The sequence below is a fragment of the Solanum lycopersicum genome, chromosome 1, assembly GCF_036512215.1.
Source record: "Solanum lycopersicum chromosome 1, SLM_r2.1".
NCBI lineage: Eukaryota > Viridiplantae > Streptophyta > Magnoliopsida > Solanales > Solanaceae > Solanum > Solanum lycopersicum.
Genome location: NC_090800.1, coordinates 9753848 through 9770363, shown reverse-complemented (window position 1 = coordinate 9770363; position 16516 = coordinate 9753848). Strand labels below are relative to the sequence as shown.

At 31.8% G+C, this 16516-nt stretch overlaps 2 long non-coding RNA genes across 2 annotated transcripts; both read left to right on the top strand.

Annotated features, from left to right (window-relative positions):
- The first annotated feature begins 7125 nt into the window (after positions 1-7125).
- Positions 7126-9726, top strand: LOC138340804 (uncharacterized). The gene is made up of 3 exons (XR_011213653.1): positions 7126-7482; positions 7719-7763; positions 8886-9726. It is a non-coding gene; the product is annotated as an uncharacterized lncRNA (long non-coding RNA).
- A 7-nt stretch (positions 9727-9733) lies between these two features.
- Positions 9734-10838, top strand: LOC138340805 (uncharacterized). The gene is made up of 2 exons (XR_011213654.1): positions 9734-10510; positions 10627-10838. It is a non-coding gene; the product is annotated as an uncharacterized lncRNA (long non-coding RNA).
- Positions 10839-16516: the final 5678 nt, after the last annotated feature.

Below are 16516 nucleotides of genomic sequence, written 5' to 3'. Positions count from 1 at the left end.
GGATTATCTGCAAAGAGAATCTATTACAACAACCAAATCATACACATATTGCAAAACAACAAAAAGAACATCAACTATTTAAGCCTCCTCTTTTACAGACAAAAATTCAAGTGAAAGTTGGCTTGTCCAAAATGGTTGTACAAACACATGACCGGGGATGAAAAGCTTTTCAGAGAACATGATAAATCAATTAAATCAAGGGTAAGTATTAGAAATGTGGAATACCTCCCAGAGCAAAGAAAGGGGACCGTAGTAATTGAATGTTAAAAAGGTACAAAACTTATATTTAAAGTTTTATTTGTTCCTAAAATTGATCAGAGTTTATTAAGTGTTGGCAAACTTCTAGAAAATGGATTTAAATAATTGTTGGAAGATTAAGCATGCCTGATCAATGATTCTAGTGCTCAATAAATATTCTGAATTAAAATTAAAGGAAAAGTATTTCCTTTAATCCATTGGATGAGAAATACATAACTTTTCCAGGCACGCTCAAAGTAATAGAACATTGCACAAAATGTTGGGGCACTTCCATTATAAAAGCTTGATAGTTTGGTGAAGGAGAAAAACGGTAAACAGTTTATCAAACTTGGAGGAGAACTATTCAAATTGTAGGGCTTTCATGTTTGGCAAGAATACTAGAATTCCATTTAAAAGTTTCACTTGGTAAGCTATAGAAAAGTTGCAATTCATTCACATCAATCATTGCGGTCCACAAAGTATTCCATCACTCAATGGTAGCAAGTATTATGTTATCCTAATTAATGATATAACGAAAATGTGTTGGATTACTTTATGAAGTTTTAGTCTGAAGCGGCTGGAGTTATTATGAAGTTGAAAGCTTGCATAGAAAATCAGGGCTACAAGATTCAGGACATAATGTAACTGAATATACCTTATATATATTCAATTCTTGTTGTGAATAGGCTTGATTTTAGTCCTATCTTACTGTACCTTATTCTCCACAGCAAAATGGAGTGAGTAAGAAAAAGTAAAACAATCATGGAGATGTTGATATGCTTATTGGATGAGAATTATCTACCGAAGAAGTTTTAGGCTGAAGCAACAAACACTGATGTTCTCCTGTTGATTAGCTGGGCTACGCGCGCAGTGGGAGGAAACAAATTATTTGCGGCATGGTATGGTGTCAAACCTGTTTCGAAATAATGCAAGATATTTGAATGTCTATGTTTTTCTTAACTAAAAAAAGGGTCATTTTGTTGAGGTTTTTTTATCGATTTGTGGAAGTTTTTGACCCACATAAAAATAATTGAGGCGGTTTTATAAACTGCCACAATCACCTATGCCATAAGCATACTGTGATTGTTTAATAGAGCCTCCATTGCGTCTACCACAAAATGAATTTACAATTTTTGGTGGTTTTTAAAATCATTTGTGGTAATTCTTAACACCGTTAATATGATTTTAGAACATGAGTAACTACACTATAAAAGGGATTATAACTCACACTATATAGTCTCAGTATCTCATTTAATATTTTTGAAAGGGTTTTACCCATTTTTAAAAATTATTTTTACCCTCCCTAGGGAATCCAATCCCTTTTTCTCCCTTGATGACTCGAACACGCAACCCAACTCCTACCCCTTTTTCTCCCTTGGTGACTCGAACTCGCAACCTTTAGGTTGGAAGTGAGGGTTCATACTAGCAACCAACTCACTCTCGTCATTAAGAAACTTGAATTTTGTGATTAATAACATAGATTACACTTAAAATATTCAAATTACGAAACAACATAAATCTTAATTCATGAAAAATGGACATAATTAGTAAACATATTTGCTAACTTAAAGTTAAAAATTTAAAAAGTGATTTCACATAAAAAAAATGTAAAAAGGTAAAATAGTAATTTAATTATAGTGATTTGACTTATTATTTTTATTTTATATTTTATTCATCACAACAACACCATATTCTTATAATGTAATAATATTTTGTTGATATAGTATAAGATGAAATTCAAATTTTAATAAATTTATATTCATTAATTGTTAGATGAAGAAATCTTTTTACATTCATATGTTAAAGTCATCTTAACTATAAAGTAATTGGGTTTCAATTGAACATCCTAATATTCAAAACGTTTCTTTAAAGCCAAATATTAAAATTTAAATGCACCACTTAGTTATACTAAGATTTTGAAATCTTAATCTTATTAAAAATAAATGATAACTATATCATCTCAAATGATTTCTCATTTTTAAGTCAAAACCTGCTACTAGTACCTTGTGGTGAAGGTTGTTATTTGTTAATCTTAACTAATCTTGTATGACTGCACATCCAACATCCACTTCTTTGAATAATCATCTTATGAAAGTATATTAAACATTACCGACATAGTGCTAATTATCATGTAATTGACATCATATAAATTTATCTCTTACATTAGTGTGTGTGTGTTTGTGTGTGTCTATATATATATATATATACATATATATATATATATAGGTATGTATGTATGTATACATATCACATCGACCTATATAAATTTTTTATTTTAACCATTCAATTACATATTATTATAATAACATTTTCATCTATTATTTCATTGTCTTGAGAGAATGAACTTAAATATCTAAAAATTGTTTGTACTTTGATTTATAACTTAATTTGATCTTCTCATACTAATTAAACATGCAATGTATATAATGATTACATTGTTTTCTAAAGTGTTTTCTATTTTTCATATTTTTTGATTTATTCCCTATTTTTTACAAGTGAAACAAATTGTTATGAATTGTGGTGTTTAAAAAGTTTCAAAATTTGATGTAAGTTGCAGAGGTTATCACAGACATCAACAATAAAAACACTACAAATTATAACAAATTGTGGCGTTCACAAAACCTCACAAATTAGTGCAATTTGCGGAGGTTATCACAAGCCCCCGCCGTAAAACCATCACAAATAAAATGTATCCCATGGGTTAAAATAGATGCTACAAAATGATTTTATATTGAAGTTTTTAAAACATTTAAGAAATAAACCTTTACAAATTAGCCTATTTTTTGTAGTAAAGGTTAAGAGAGATAAGTTAGAAAAGAAGGAAGATTTGGAATCTTTATTAGCTAAAGCTTATTTTGTAAAGCTTATAGGATCTTTCAACTTGAATCAGACAAGATTATGCTAAGTAGAGACGTTCAATTCCATGAGGATAATCAAAGGAATGGAATGAGGAGTCTCGAGTTAAAAATATTAATTAAAAACTTGATTATGATGACTTGGTGGATGATCAACCTATTAATGAAACAAGGTCACTCTATGATATTTATGAGAGATGCAACGTTGCTTTTATGGAACCTGCAGGATATGAGGAAGAAAAAATGGATCAAAATTTGAAAAATGCAATGATGGACGAGCTAACCATGATAGAAAAGAACAAAACTTGGATGCTCGTAGAAAGACCTCAAGATAGATACGTGGTTGGAGTTTAATGACTTTTTCGAAATAAGTTCAATCTAGATAGTTCTGTGAACAAGCACAAAGCTAGATTGGTGGTGATAAGCTATGCACAAGTTTGGGGAGCAGATTTTTATGAAACTTATTACCTAGTAGCAAAATTGGATACTATTGATATGCTTTTGACTAATGTGGCACATAAAAATTGATTTTTCAAATGGACATGAAGTTTGCATTGTTGAATGGTCTACTACAGGAAGAAATTTATGTTGAGCAGCCAGAAGGTTTCAGCTTACGAGGGAATGAACATATGGTTTTTCTATTAAAAAAAGCTCTATACGAACTAAAGCTAGCTCCTATAGCTTGGTACAACTAGATGGATTATCATATTGTAGACTTAGGCTTTGAAAAAATCCTAAGTGAATAAACACTTTATGCCAAGAAAGTTGTCCTTAACATTATTATTAATTCTCTTTATGTCAATGATTTACTAGTGGTAGGATATAATACAGGGGATGAAGATGCTTACTGGGTTGGAATATCTCTCAAGTCAGAAGGATGTGTGCCGAACCGACTTTAGAAGATTTAAATGATGTATTGGAAGTAGAATAATGATGATTTTTCTTTACGGGGTACTAGACCTTGCCAGTAATTTATGGAATATGTGATCTTGCTATCCTTGAATGTTCAAACTTTGAAGTTTCTAGTTCTATTGAAGAATTCAAGTAAGTGAAACAACGATGATTTGGAAGAACAAGACATGGAAACTAGTCGACAAACTTGAAATTAAGAAAGTTATTTGAGTTAAATGTGTGAACAGAGTAATGTTGAATGAGGATACATATATCAAGTAGAAAAAAGAAAGGATGGTTGTTAAAGGTTATCCTCTACAGCTATGATTTTATTATTTTGATACTTTTGCACTTGTTTCAAAGATGGACGCCTTCAGGATGTTGATTGCATTGACAGAACATATGAATTAGAGAATATGTTGCCGTATGATATTTTCGTCATTTCAATTAGTTTTAAAAGTTCCATTTTGGGCTGGTAGCAGCGTTGGTTCCGGTCTTGTGTCCTTCAGCGTAAGCTTGACCTATTAGGCAATATGTTTATGAAAGTTCGGCTAATATTTTACTTCGCTGAATATTCTTTATATATGTTCTTTAAGGAGAATTCCATTGGAATGGTTAGCTTCAAAATGTAGACGTTAGTCTAGAACAACTTCTGTTTGGATCTCAAGGTGCTCAAGTTGATTTTTTGATTATTCTTCATAGTTCTTGTGTGGTCACTTCGTGCAAGTGTTGATTTGGGTAATATTTTAACGAGACGAACTCTAATGGTTGTTTTGTCAATTTTTTTTGAGTCTGAAATATCAATTTTTTAGAATAGCATCGCTTGTTTAGGATCAATGGATTCTAAACGAATCTTGAGCACCCACTAGTGCATTTTATTAACCTAAAAGTGCAATTGATGTAGTTTTTTCTGGTGCATCGTGCAATGTACTGTGCTTTCATGGACCAGGTCGACCGTACATTTAGACAAAAAATATTGGCAGTTCTAAATGTGACTAAATAATTAGCTTCTGCAATACCTCAACCATAATCTTGAATTATGATAACTTTATTTTAAAGCATCAACAAAAACAATAACCTTTACATGACCTCAAAATAATTTCTTAAATGTCCGTTCTTCATGACACCATTGTGGATTAATTTGATGTTGGTTTTAAGGCATCATGTAATGAGTTTGTGAAAGAATTAAAAACACAATAAGAACTGACTATTATCTTTATTACAACGTAGCCTCCGAGAATTAAACACTTGAACTCAAAACACTTACAAAAGAGAGGAATTGTACCACCTTATGTTCGTAAATCATTATCTAGAGCTTTCAACATAGTGTAACTTTATGATATTTTTTGTAGTTTTCTTAGTATAGTGGCAACAGGGAGATACCACCCCGAATGGACCCTGTAGTAAGCAATTCGCTCAATTGTGTGCTTCGGATACTAGGTGGGATATCTAAAAAAGAAGAAGACAATAATGGAGAGAAAAAAGTCTAGAAAGAGAGAAGATATTAGCAAAAAATTAAATCCACAGTGTTCCTCGCGTTATCTGTAGAAACATAGACAGAGATGAAACTTGATCACGTGTAAAATACGTAATGACTAAAATCGACTATGAAAACTAGTTCGATAATATTCAAGTCTCTTAGTAAGTGTGTAAACATGAGTGACTGTGTGAGTTAAAGATAAGACTGATAAGAATCAGAGGCTATATATTATACACGATGGATACAACGAAACTCAGATCTCTATTCTTGAACTACATAAATAGTTTCATTTCTGTTGGGTTCAAAAGCTATGAATGAAAAATGAAGAATTCTAACTTTTATAAAATTGTGAGATTTTTATGAAATGTTATGAATTGTATGAAAATTCGTGACTTTTGTCAAATGTTGTGATTTTTATGAAAGGTGGTGACCTTTTCGAAAGATTGTGACTTTCCAGTAAGGCACAACAAGAATCTTTTTGCACTACACTTTGTTTTCTATAAAATTACCAATTTCCTCCCATTTTATAAACTAATAATTTTTATGGACTTCTTCTTCTACTACTAAATCTGGTATTCAAATTGGTATTTTACTGTTGTTGAGTGGTTTGCTGACACTGTTATTTTAGGTACCGATACACATGTGAGTAATTTCGTTTTATCCTGGAAGTATATATTCTATTAACCTTTGGTACTTGAGGGAAATAATTTTCTTAAGGGGACACTGTTCATTCTGTGGGCACAATTTTCTTTCATTGAGAAAAAATATTTTTATGTTGTTTCTAATTAATTTCCAATTCTATTTTCTATGCTAGTTTAATTTTGTAGTTTTGAAATACTCTTTAAACTTTTTTGTTTCGTATCAAATTATTCAAATTTTTGTTCTAAGTAACTTAGAAATACAAGATGAACAACAATTTCTATCTCATTTTTAATCTCCAATTGTGTTGACTTTCAGCCGAAAATGAATCTAACTTCTCCTTTTTTAGGTTCATCATTTTAGAAATGTCTTGTAATCAAATAAAACAAAATCATTATTTGAGGTGTAATCCTTTATAAGAATTTCACCAATTTTATAACCATTAAATATAATTTCAAAAATCAAGTTTAAGAATGTAAGTACCACAACTATATGTCATTGTGAATTTCTGATATAATGATTTTAAAAAAAAAAGAATACACTTTATTTAAAATGGAATAAGAATTAAATAGAAGAAACAAAATAAAATCTGAGTGACAAACATAATTTATGAGAGAATTTGGATTTTTTTTGATATATTAACTTTAGCTTTAGAATACTCCATATCATCGTAAGACGTTACAGTCGTGGATTACTCTTTATTTTTTTATCATTAAATTATACTCTTTTTATTAACTGCCCCAAATACGTATACTATTAACCTGCGTATATCAAAAATACATATATTTTCTCCCTTAGATACATATATTTGCAAGAATACTCTGACAGAAATTGTAATTTGAAAACTATTTTTTTTCAATGTTTAATTAGGATTAGTAGTACCATATTATATTGTGTAGCTTAAAATAATAACAATACAAAAAAGTTGCACAAATATTTAGATTTTATATATCTCATTAAAAGACATCAAATATAGGTAGAGTTGAGTTAAAAAATATTACCTTAATCCTATCCCAATAACAAGTTGGGTTGGGCCAATATCATTGGCCAAGCCCAATGTTGTGGAACTAAACCTTTTTGTGACGCTTCTCTCTGATGTTTCACCTAAATTTTTTCATTTCGTCTAAGTTTTTAATATTCATTACTAAAGTTCTACATTGATTCATTCTTCTTCTCCGCTGATGAACTTTATGAAGTTATAACTCAACTAGCTATGCCAATGTTCATCTTTCATCTAGACGATTATGATCTTAATTGTATACTGATGAAGTACACTTCTAAGCTCTATGAGGGAAAAAGCGAATTGCTCTTCATGATATATTAGAGGATGAAACAACTTTATCCTTAACATCTCCTTAGGATCATTTACAAAAAACGTAGGTAATGTTTTCTTTCATTTTCTTAAATCCGAATTCAATGGATTGAAACCATAAATCGTATTATGGCCATCATCTAGATCTAGATCTATGAAAAAGGAATTCTAATCAATCATCTAGATTTGGATCTATAAAAAAGGAATTCTAATAAATCATCTAGATCTGGGTCGAGGAAAAAGGAAATCTAATCAATTGTTTTCTTACGTTCTCTTGTCTCATTACGCTACTTCACTATTGAAGGCATCAAAGCATCACTCTCTACATGTCTGCATATCTAGCAATCAGGTACCAATATCTTCTTTTATGACCTTTTCGATATGTAAAAAAATCAAATATAACAAAGAAAAATAGTTATGTCACTTATATTTTTTATCATATGAGACATCATAAACCATCGTTCAATTTCAGAAAAAATGAGAAACTTATTACCGGATGCTGCTCTTGTCTTTTTTAACTATGTGCTCTATTATTGCTTTCTCAGGTGCATAATATTTAACCAACCGACTCTAATTATTGCCAATGAAAAGAAAATACAGCTAACACCATATATAATTATTAACATCTATAAGTCTATAAACTAGTAGAGACTGATTTGAAATTTTGAAATGGAGAAAATCAAACACAAATCGCTAGTAACCTAAATTCGAGATTTGCTTCAACATGATACTAAATTTAAAACTTTTCCAGAAAAGGAAGAAGAAAACAATTATGTTGTATCAAAATTCTGAATCACTGGTTATTCAAGTCAATTTTATTCACACGTTTATCGCTAAGTTGCTTATATGGAGGGAGAATAGGCGCATACGCTTTTGTATAGAATGCTGAAATTTTATATTAAGTCATCTACATTACTAATTGGACTTGGAATCATTTTCTCTAGTGTGCAAATGATTTCTTGTTTTAACCAATTGTGCATACCTCAGTTTATCTTTGATCAACTCCCCTATGCACATCCAGAGTACCAAATCTAAACTCACACACTCATTTTTTATTATTAATTCCATTTATCTAATTAATTTTAGTAATGAGTTTTATTAGTTTTCTTGTTGATCTTGCCATCTACGTTTCATATAAATCCAATCTTGAACAACTTGATATCTTGAATCACAATATATTACCCTTTTAAGTTGTTTGAGTTGGGGCATAAATTAAAGGGATTTAGGTTAGGACAGAATGAATCTCATTCTTTTGCGTGACTATAATTAGTCGAGTGACTTTGTTCCTAACGTTACCGAGCTTGGAAAAGCTTCCCTTTTCAATTCTAGAAATGGAATTTTTATGTTACAACAAAGTTGTTTTGATTTTGGAAAGAACTGTGTATTTGCTATCCATGTGTCGATTATATTTTAGATTCTGTATATATTTTATCAAAGGTTAGCAATTTGATCGTGACTGATTATGGTCCAGCTTGGCAGTGAATTTGAGTACCTTGCGTACGATCGATGTGGTTGTGGTTTTGGGAATCAAAAACATACTTAAAGGAAGTCCAAAACTCATTGATCTTAAATATATGCTAGTGGAAGTAACTAAAGTCCTAGTAAGTATATATCTACGCTTTCTTGTACATCTTCTTTATAATATATCTTTTTTTGTTGAATAGTTTGTTCAACTATTCCTTTGAGCTGTAAATTTACCATATGAATGGTGATTTTATGGTCCTAACTATAATTGAAAGTATTTAGGAGATTTCTTGGTCGTAATTCCTTCATATAAGAATATCTTTGTTAGTAATACACTCGTAAAAAAATTATGAACAGTCTCTCTACCTTTTTTAGTCATTGAGATGGAGGATTCCTATAAGGGATCCTCTATATATACGTAGAGTGTTGCTTTGAGTTAAATTTTAGTGTCCAAGAATCACATTGCTAAACGGATCTGTGGTTTTTAATATTTGTGTACTTCTTTACAAACATTGCCGCTACTCGAGGTTTACAACTTGATTATCTCAGATGAATGAATACTTGTTTATGGTGGTCAATTTTTTTTCTCCCGATGTACGTACTTTCACATATCTGGCATACATTTTTCACATTAAAGTTCTTATCTTTGGTTCAAGTAGATGTCTTTTTCATGTTGAGTGCATACCAATTACTAAAGTTCTTATCTTTGGTTCAAGTGGTTTTTTTACATAGGATTTTATCCCAATATCTGTATGTCTTGTTACTATTGTATTTCAAGGTTGACCATTTTGACTTTCTTCACACATGAAAGATGTTTTCCTCAATAGAGGAGATTCACATTAAAAAAAATTTTATAGGACGAAAGATTTTTTTCATAATGGTGAACGAGGAATTATTTAATACAAGTGGGAATTATGTATAGGTATCATTGTAATGTTGATGATATAAGGGTAGATTAGCACATTTATAATGAGGATGGACTATTCTTTAGCAGTCTGGCATGTTGTTCGCACTTGTAGGCCTGAGTTTCTTCACAATGCCTCATAACTCTAATATCATTCTGTTTATCTCAAGTAGAGTTTTTCTCAGCCATGCTTCTCTTCTTTCGCCAATAGATTAAGGGGATATTAATAGCCCCACCAATACCCATGTTTCTCTATTGTAAATTTTGATGAAAATTGAAATAGAAGTGTGATTGTTTGACATAATGTTCTGTACCTGTTCACAATTATTTTAGAGCTGCATGCTGCAATCAAACCACCTCAGCTCATAAGAAAAAGGAAAACAGACCAACGACACAGGTAGGGTTTTATGTTTTTTGTAAAACCGTATATTCCAATGCTTTCTAAGCTCCAATTTCTTCCCTTTTGTTAACCATTAGAAACTAAACATTTTGGATAATATTATAGTAAACTTTGATCAATTAGATTTTGAACTCTCTTTTGTTGTTGCCGGAAATATGTGGTATGGTTCGGCAACTACCCTGATTGAATTATTTGGGCCCACTCGTTATCAATGGGATCAAGGGTACTTCCAGCAAGAAATATATCGAAGAGTTAGTGCTGGCTTTTTCTTTCATATGTAGAACTAGATCTCGACATTCAATCAAATTCTTCTATACCTCATTTTACAGTAAGTTAAATTACAAAATACAAAACTTTATCCACTAAGAAAACTTTTTCCACTTTACAATTAATTTCCTCAAGTTAGTATTAGTTCTCTAAATAGTTTCTTGTTTTCGTATTCAGTGTAAGGGAGAGTTATGTTTAGCCATGTTGCTATGCTCTACAACCGATAGCTTGAGGAGATTTTTCTTAGACCACAGATGTCAAGCGTCCTAAGGCTAGTGTTTTCTTGGTATGTTATATATTGTGTCCCTTTGATTTATCATAATGTATCTTTGATTATATAATTGTATTGTTGAAATTGAGTTATGTTCTAATGTAGCAATTAAACATCACTTTTTATATTTTTGTACATAATTTAATTGTCTCCCTTAAAGTTTTTGATTATCATTATTACTTATAAATAAGCTAAGACTGTTAATTATTGTACACCAAAATAACATAAATAATTGTTTTAGAGACAGTCTATTTCTGTGAGGTGAAGCATTCACCTGTTTTAGTTATTGTTACTTTGTTACTCTAACAAAATTTATAGGAGGAGAATAATAATTTTAAAATAAAAAAAATTGTTGACCCGTTTTGATATTCATTCTTCAATAAACTGATGCTCTAAAAACCCTTCTAGATGCTTCATCAATGGAGCTTTATGACTTATTCAGAAATATGTATGTTATAATTGTTTCATTATGAAAGTACAAGTAGATAAACATAATGGATTCAAAACTAACCTATATGAAATATTCTTGAACTATAAAAAATTAAAAATAAGTCTACCTAGATAATTCAAACGCTTAGCAATGACTTGGGACATGAAGGACAAGGAATCTCTCTTACTAGACACAAATAATTCTAACCAGATTATATGCAACATTATTAACTATAAGATGATTTTTTAAAGAACACTAAATCGCATCCTTGTATGTGAAGGAATGACGTTGTTGATGAAGAAATTGTACATTCGTAAGGGGTTTTTATTGTACCTTCAACAATTTAACTAGAGAAAACTTGCATTAACACCCAATAAAAATTTGTTATTTAATCTGTACTAACAAATACTTATGATAATAACTTTTCATAAACGTAAACAATAATGTTTAAAGCATGTACTAAAAAACAACAATTATTAATATAAGCATAATTAATTATTGTAGGAAATATACCAGGAACTTAGAATGTAGAATGAAACAGAATGGAAAAATCGAGCCCATTGAAATTACAATTTCCCCTTAAGAAAATTATTCTCCTCTACAAACATGTTTAACGGAATAGATCATTTCATGATATAAAGATTCTACACACAACTGTATTGATACAAAAATAATTGTGTCAGTGAGCAATTCAACCAGAGTAATGTACACAACTCTTTAATTGCCCACTTTAAGAGAGGAAGAAGTTCAAAATTTTCGTTATTTTAAAACAAGAGGGAATTCCTCTTTTTATACACAACTAAGGGTAGTGCGAACAAATGAATATTGTGTATTACCGAATGTTATAACTCTTTGAAATTGTTACAATCTTTTAGAAAGGTCACAATATTTCATAAAAGTAAAAAATTTTCATAAAGTCACAACTTTTCAAAGAGGTTACTACTGTTAGGAAAATTTACATCCGTTCGAAAAGGTAACAACCTTTAACAAAAAAGCAAAATTTTCATCATAGGCACAACTTATAATGAAAATGGAAGAGTAATTTTTGGAATAAAACAAATTATAAGGGAATCCTTATTTGTATTGGCTTCACGTAGGTGGGCTTAGGGTTCTTCTATATACATATACTAGGTAAATTACCTGTATTTTGCACGAGATTGAACTATTATATGAAGACTTCATATGATCATTCGAGAATATTCATATTTTCGATACACACGCCACATTGTCAAAAACATTTTTCTTAAGGCAAAGCGTTATTTGAAATAATAAAGGGCTACATATATTTTTTTAATTTTTATTTTTGTTATATAAAAATATGAGTCATAGAGAGATTTTTTAGTATAAGAAAGAAGAAAGAAGTCTCTGAACATCTCCATGAAAATAGTGTGTCAGAAATAATAAAATTTTCAAAATTCCAAGAAGTTATAAAGAACAACATCATACATTAAAGAAGAGCCCTAAAATCCTAGAACAACAACATTCCTAGGTAAAGTGGAACATTACGTCCATACAAAAACATAATTAACTAAATTCAAATGCAGGACCTTCGGCTCCTTTCTTATTAACCTCCATTAATATCTTTTTTATTAAAGTATGTCATATCATATATATGTTAAAAATGACCCTAAAATTGTTAATCCTTATGATAAATGGTTTTTCTCATTGTCTCACAATAGTTATTACTATTGCTTAACTTTTATATCAATGATTCCGATTTATTTGGAATTGAACCATAGCTCTTGTTATGGTTATAGTATTGTGACATCTCGCAACTCGAAATAACTAAGAAACTAAAAATAATCATTTCTGAAAAAAAAAGAAAAATCAGGAAAATTTGTCTATGTTAAGAAAGTGAGATTTGGCTATTTTGAAACGGCCATAACTTCTATCTCATAATGCGTTATAGGTATTTATTGATACAGTTGGAAATCCATTGGAAAGATCTTTCTAAGGCCGCCGAGTTTATGCAATTTCGATATTGTATGACTGAGTTATGCCATTCAAAAGTGGATTGTTGGATTGGGGAAAGTCCCAATCCAGATTTAGGGAAGGGAAAACTATTCTTTTCACCAACTAATTTCCTATTTCGTTTTAAAGGTTTATAGGTGTAAAAACAAGTCTTAGATCATGTAACGACCTGTTTAGTCGTTTTGAGCAGCAGATTTTAATTCTGGAAAAAGTGGCGGAGACGACGGAACCCACGACGGACTGTCATGGGCACGACGGACCGTCGAGGGTGTCTCGTTTCAAAACACTTAGAAATTTTGAAAAATGGGTACTGAAATTGACTCTCTGAACTTCGTAACAGAATGGCAGGACGGACCGTCACAGACTCTTCACAGAATTGAGTCTCTGAACTCTGTGGTGGAGCAGAAGGACGGACCGTCGCAAGCACGACGGCCCGTCACAGGCTGCGTGATCCCAGGCTGGGTCGGATTTCTGTTAAGTAATTTAAGGGGCATTTTGGACTATTCCTGCTTTAATTATAAAGTTAGTGGGTTAATGTTAATAAGTCTAACTACTTGGGGGTTAAAAGAGGTAACCTTGAGTTAATTAGTGGGTTATTATTGCAATCTTTTATACTTAATTATATGCTAATTAGGGTAAAAGAGAGAGGGTTTGAATAAGAAAATGAAAAGAACAGAAAGGGAGGGAGAAACGAACGAGAAAGAGGAGAAACGAGAAGAAGAACAAAGCTTTGGAAACTTGCTTGCTTGATTTCTAATCTTCGGTGGAGGTAGGTTATGGTTTTTATACTATTCGTAGTTAACTCTTAATAGCGAATGATATGTGTTGGGTTGTATTGTAAAGTCTTCTATATGCTTAATTGTATGCCTACATGAATGTGATTATATAATTGTGAGGAAATAAGCATGATGAAGTTATTGAATCCCAAATCTTGCAAAACCCTAATCTCTTTGTTAATGATGAGGCCTTGGTATAAAAGAATGTGTGATGAACTAAAATAAGGAGATTGATGATGCCTTGGTAAGAAAGAAGGCTTGATGAGTTGATAGAAGGAGATTAGGGGATCGGGTGTCACGAACTGACATGTAGATTTAGGGGATCGGGTGTCACGAACCGACACGTAGATTTAAGGGATCGGGTGTCACGAACCGACACGTAGATTTAGGGGATCGGGTGTCACGAAACGACACGTAGAATTAGGGGATCGGGTGTCACGAACCGACACGTAGATTTAGGGGATCGGGTGTCACGAACCGACATGTAGATTTAGGGGATCGGAGTTTCACGTTTCGACACATAGTAGTAGGGGATCGGAGTGTCACGTACCGACACAAGAGGATTAATGACTATGAGGGAGAGGAGTATCACGTACCGACACAAGAGAAATAAAGATAACGAATCTTGAAAGATGTTAATATACTCAATCTAATGAACATAATTCCCAAATGAGTATGGTATTGAGGCTTGAGTCCTCATGTGTGAACTTGACGGTAATTGTTAATGATATAGTACTTGCTGTTGCTACATGTTGATTATCATAGTTGATTTTATGATATTACTTTATATATATTGTTTCTATTTTGAGTTGGCCGATGATATCTACTCAGTACCCGTGTTTTGTACTGACCCCTACTTCTATGTTTTCTTCTTGTTTATTTGTGGAGTGCAGCAAACGTGCCATTGTCTTCAACTCAACAGTAATGCAAGCCAGCCTTACTACATCAGAAATTCAGGGTGAGCTAATGCTTCTAGCTTGGACTGGATCTTTTTCTTCAAGTCTCGATGCCTTGAACTTCCGGCACGGACTAGCTTCTTATGTATTTTTTTTAGCTTTTAGAATACTCTTATTTTAGTCATTTGATCGTAGATGTTCTTGTGGTGATGACTTCCAGATTTTGGGGATAATAATAGTTATTGATTTTATTTATAAGTTTAAGTCTTTCGCATTACTTTCTGTTTATATTATATTGAAATGTTAAGGTTTATATTGGTTGGTTCGCTCACATAGGCGGGTAAGTGTGGGTGCCAGTCGCGGCCCGGATTTGGGTCGTGACAGATCAGTTTGGAAAATTCATAATTACTCTTAGGGATTGGAAAAGACAGAAAAGAAGAAAGAGAGGGAGATAAGTCAAGAATTCACCAAGAACGTCAAGCTTCATGAGTAGAATTTGTTCAGGGTGATCCCTATCAAGGCAACTGAGGCTCTCATAATATTGGGATCGCCCACGTGCCAAATATATTATTTCAGTTTGGATTCATCATAAAAACATTAAAATATTGATGATCTTGATGCCTACTTCTTTATTTCATATGCTTATCTTGAATTGTCTGAGTTGTGATGTGTGTGAGTTCATTATGTTGCATTATGGGGTCTTTTTGGGTTAGGTTATGAGTTACATTTTTTGGGAGTCTGTATGTAAAACAGATTTAGGAAAAAGAACCGAGTTTGGGTGAATTGAGGAGGAAAAACGAAGAAGAAACATGGATGAGCGAAATTTTGACATGGGTGTGCATTTGGCAACTTGTTCGCATAATCAAAAATTCATCTCTGCGACACAAAGTGTTCTGCCTCAAAAGACGATTTCAGGACAAGAATTTAAAAATACCTCAACGTTGCGAACCTACCTCCAAATATTTATTTCTAGATATTTCCCCATGTTTAGCTATCTAGAATCATACCTAATCATCATGACATATTTCTAAACAGAATTCTTAATCCTTTAATCCATAATTCAATTCAATGATCATTTAAGAGTCAAGTCAAGAGTAGTTAAGAATTAAAATTAAGAGAAAACAAGTGTTAAATAACAAGAGTCATTTCATGTTTTCATAAGTCTTTTACAACCGTTTTAACTTTGTTTACGACTTAAATTTTGAGTTTAATAAAGAGTTAAGTTTGAAGTTATTTCTTCAAAGAAGTACATGGGGACTATGTATTCCCCAAGAGGTTTAAAAGAATTGGTTTCACATTTAAACAGGAATTGAAACTAAGATTGCCAAAGAGCATTCTGGATAGTTTTTAGAAAAGAGTAATAGCTTTCTAAATGATTCAAGTAGGGAAACTGAGATTCCAAGATAGCCTTGAGCTATGTTTTCTGAACACTTATCTCAAACCACAAAAGTAAGTATGTTTTAGAAACATAAAATACAGTATATTTTGGGAGTAGTAGTGAGAATCTATATGGAGGAGGGAGTTCAACAGCTTACAACCCCCCTAAACCATGTCGACATCATGAGTAGAAAAGGGTCATACTTTTGGTGTATCCATTAGGCAGTTAAGGTCTTATACTTTTTGCCGGGTATAGGATGCGGTAGCAATGTGAGGTACATCATTGTATCATCACTAGAGCTCTTATGTGATGGGTTTTTATTAGAAAAACTCCGATATACGTTAT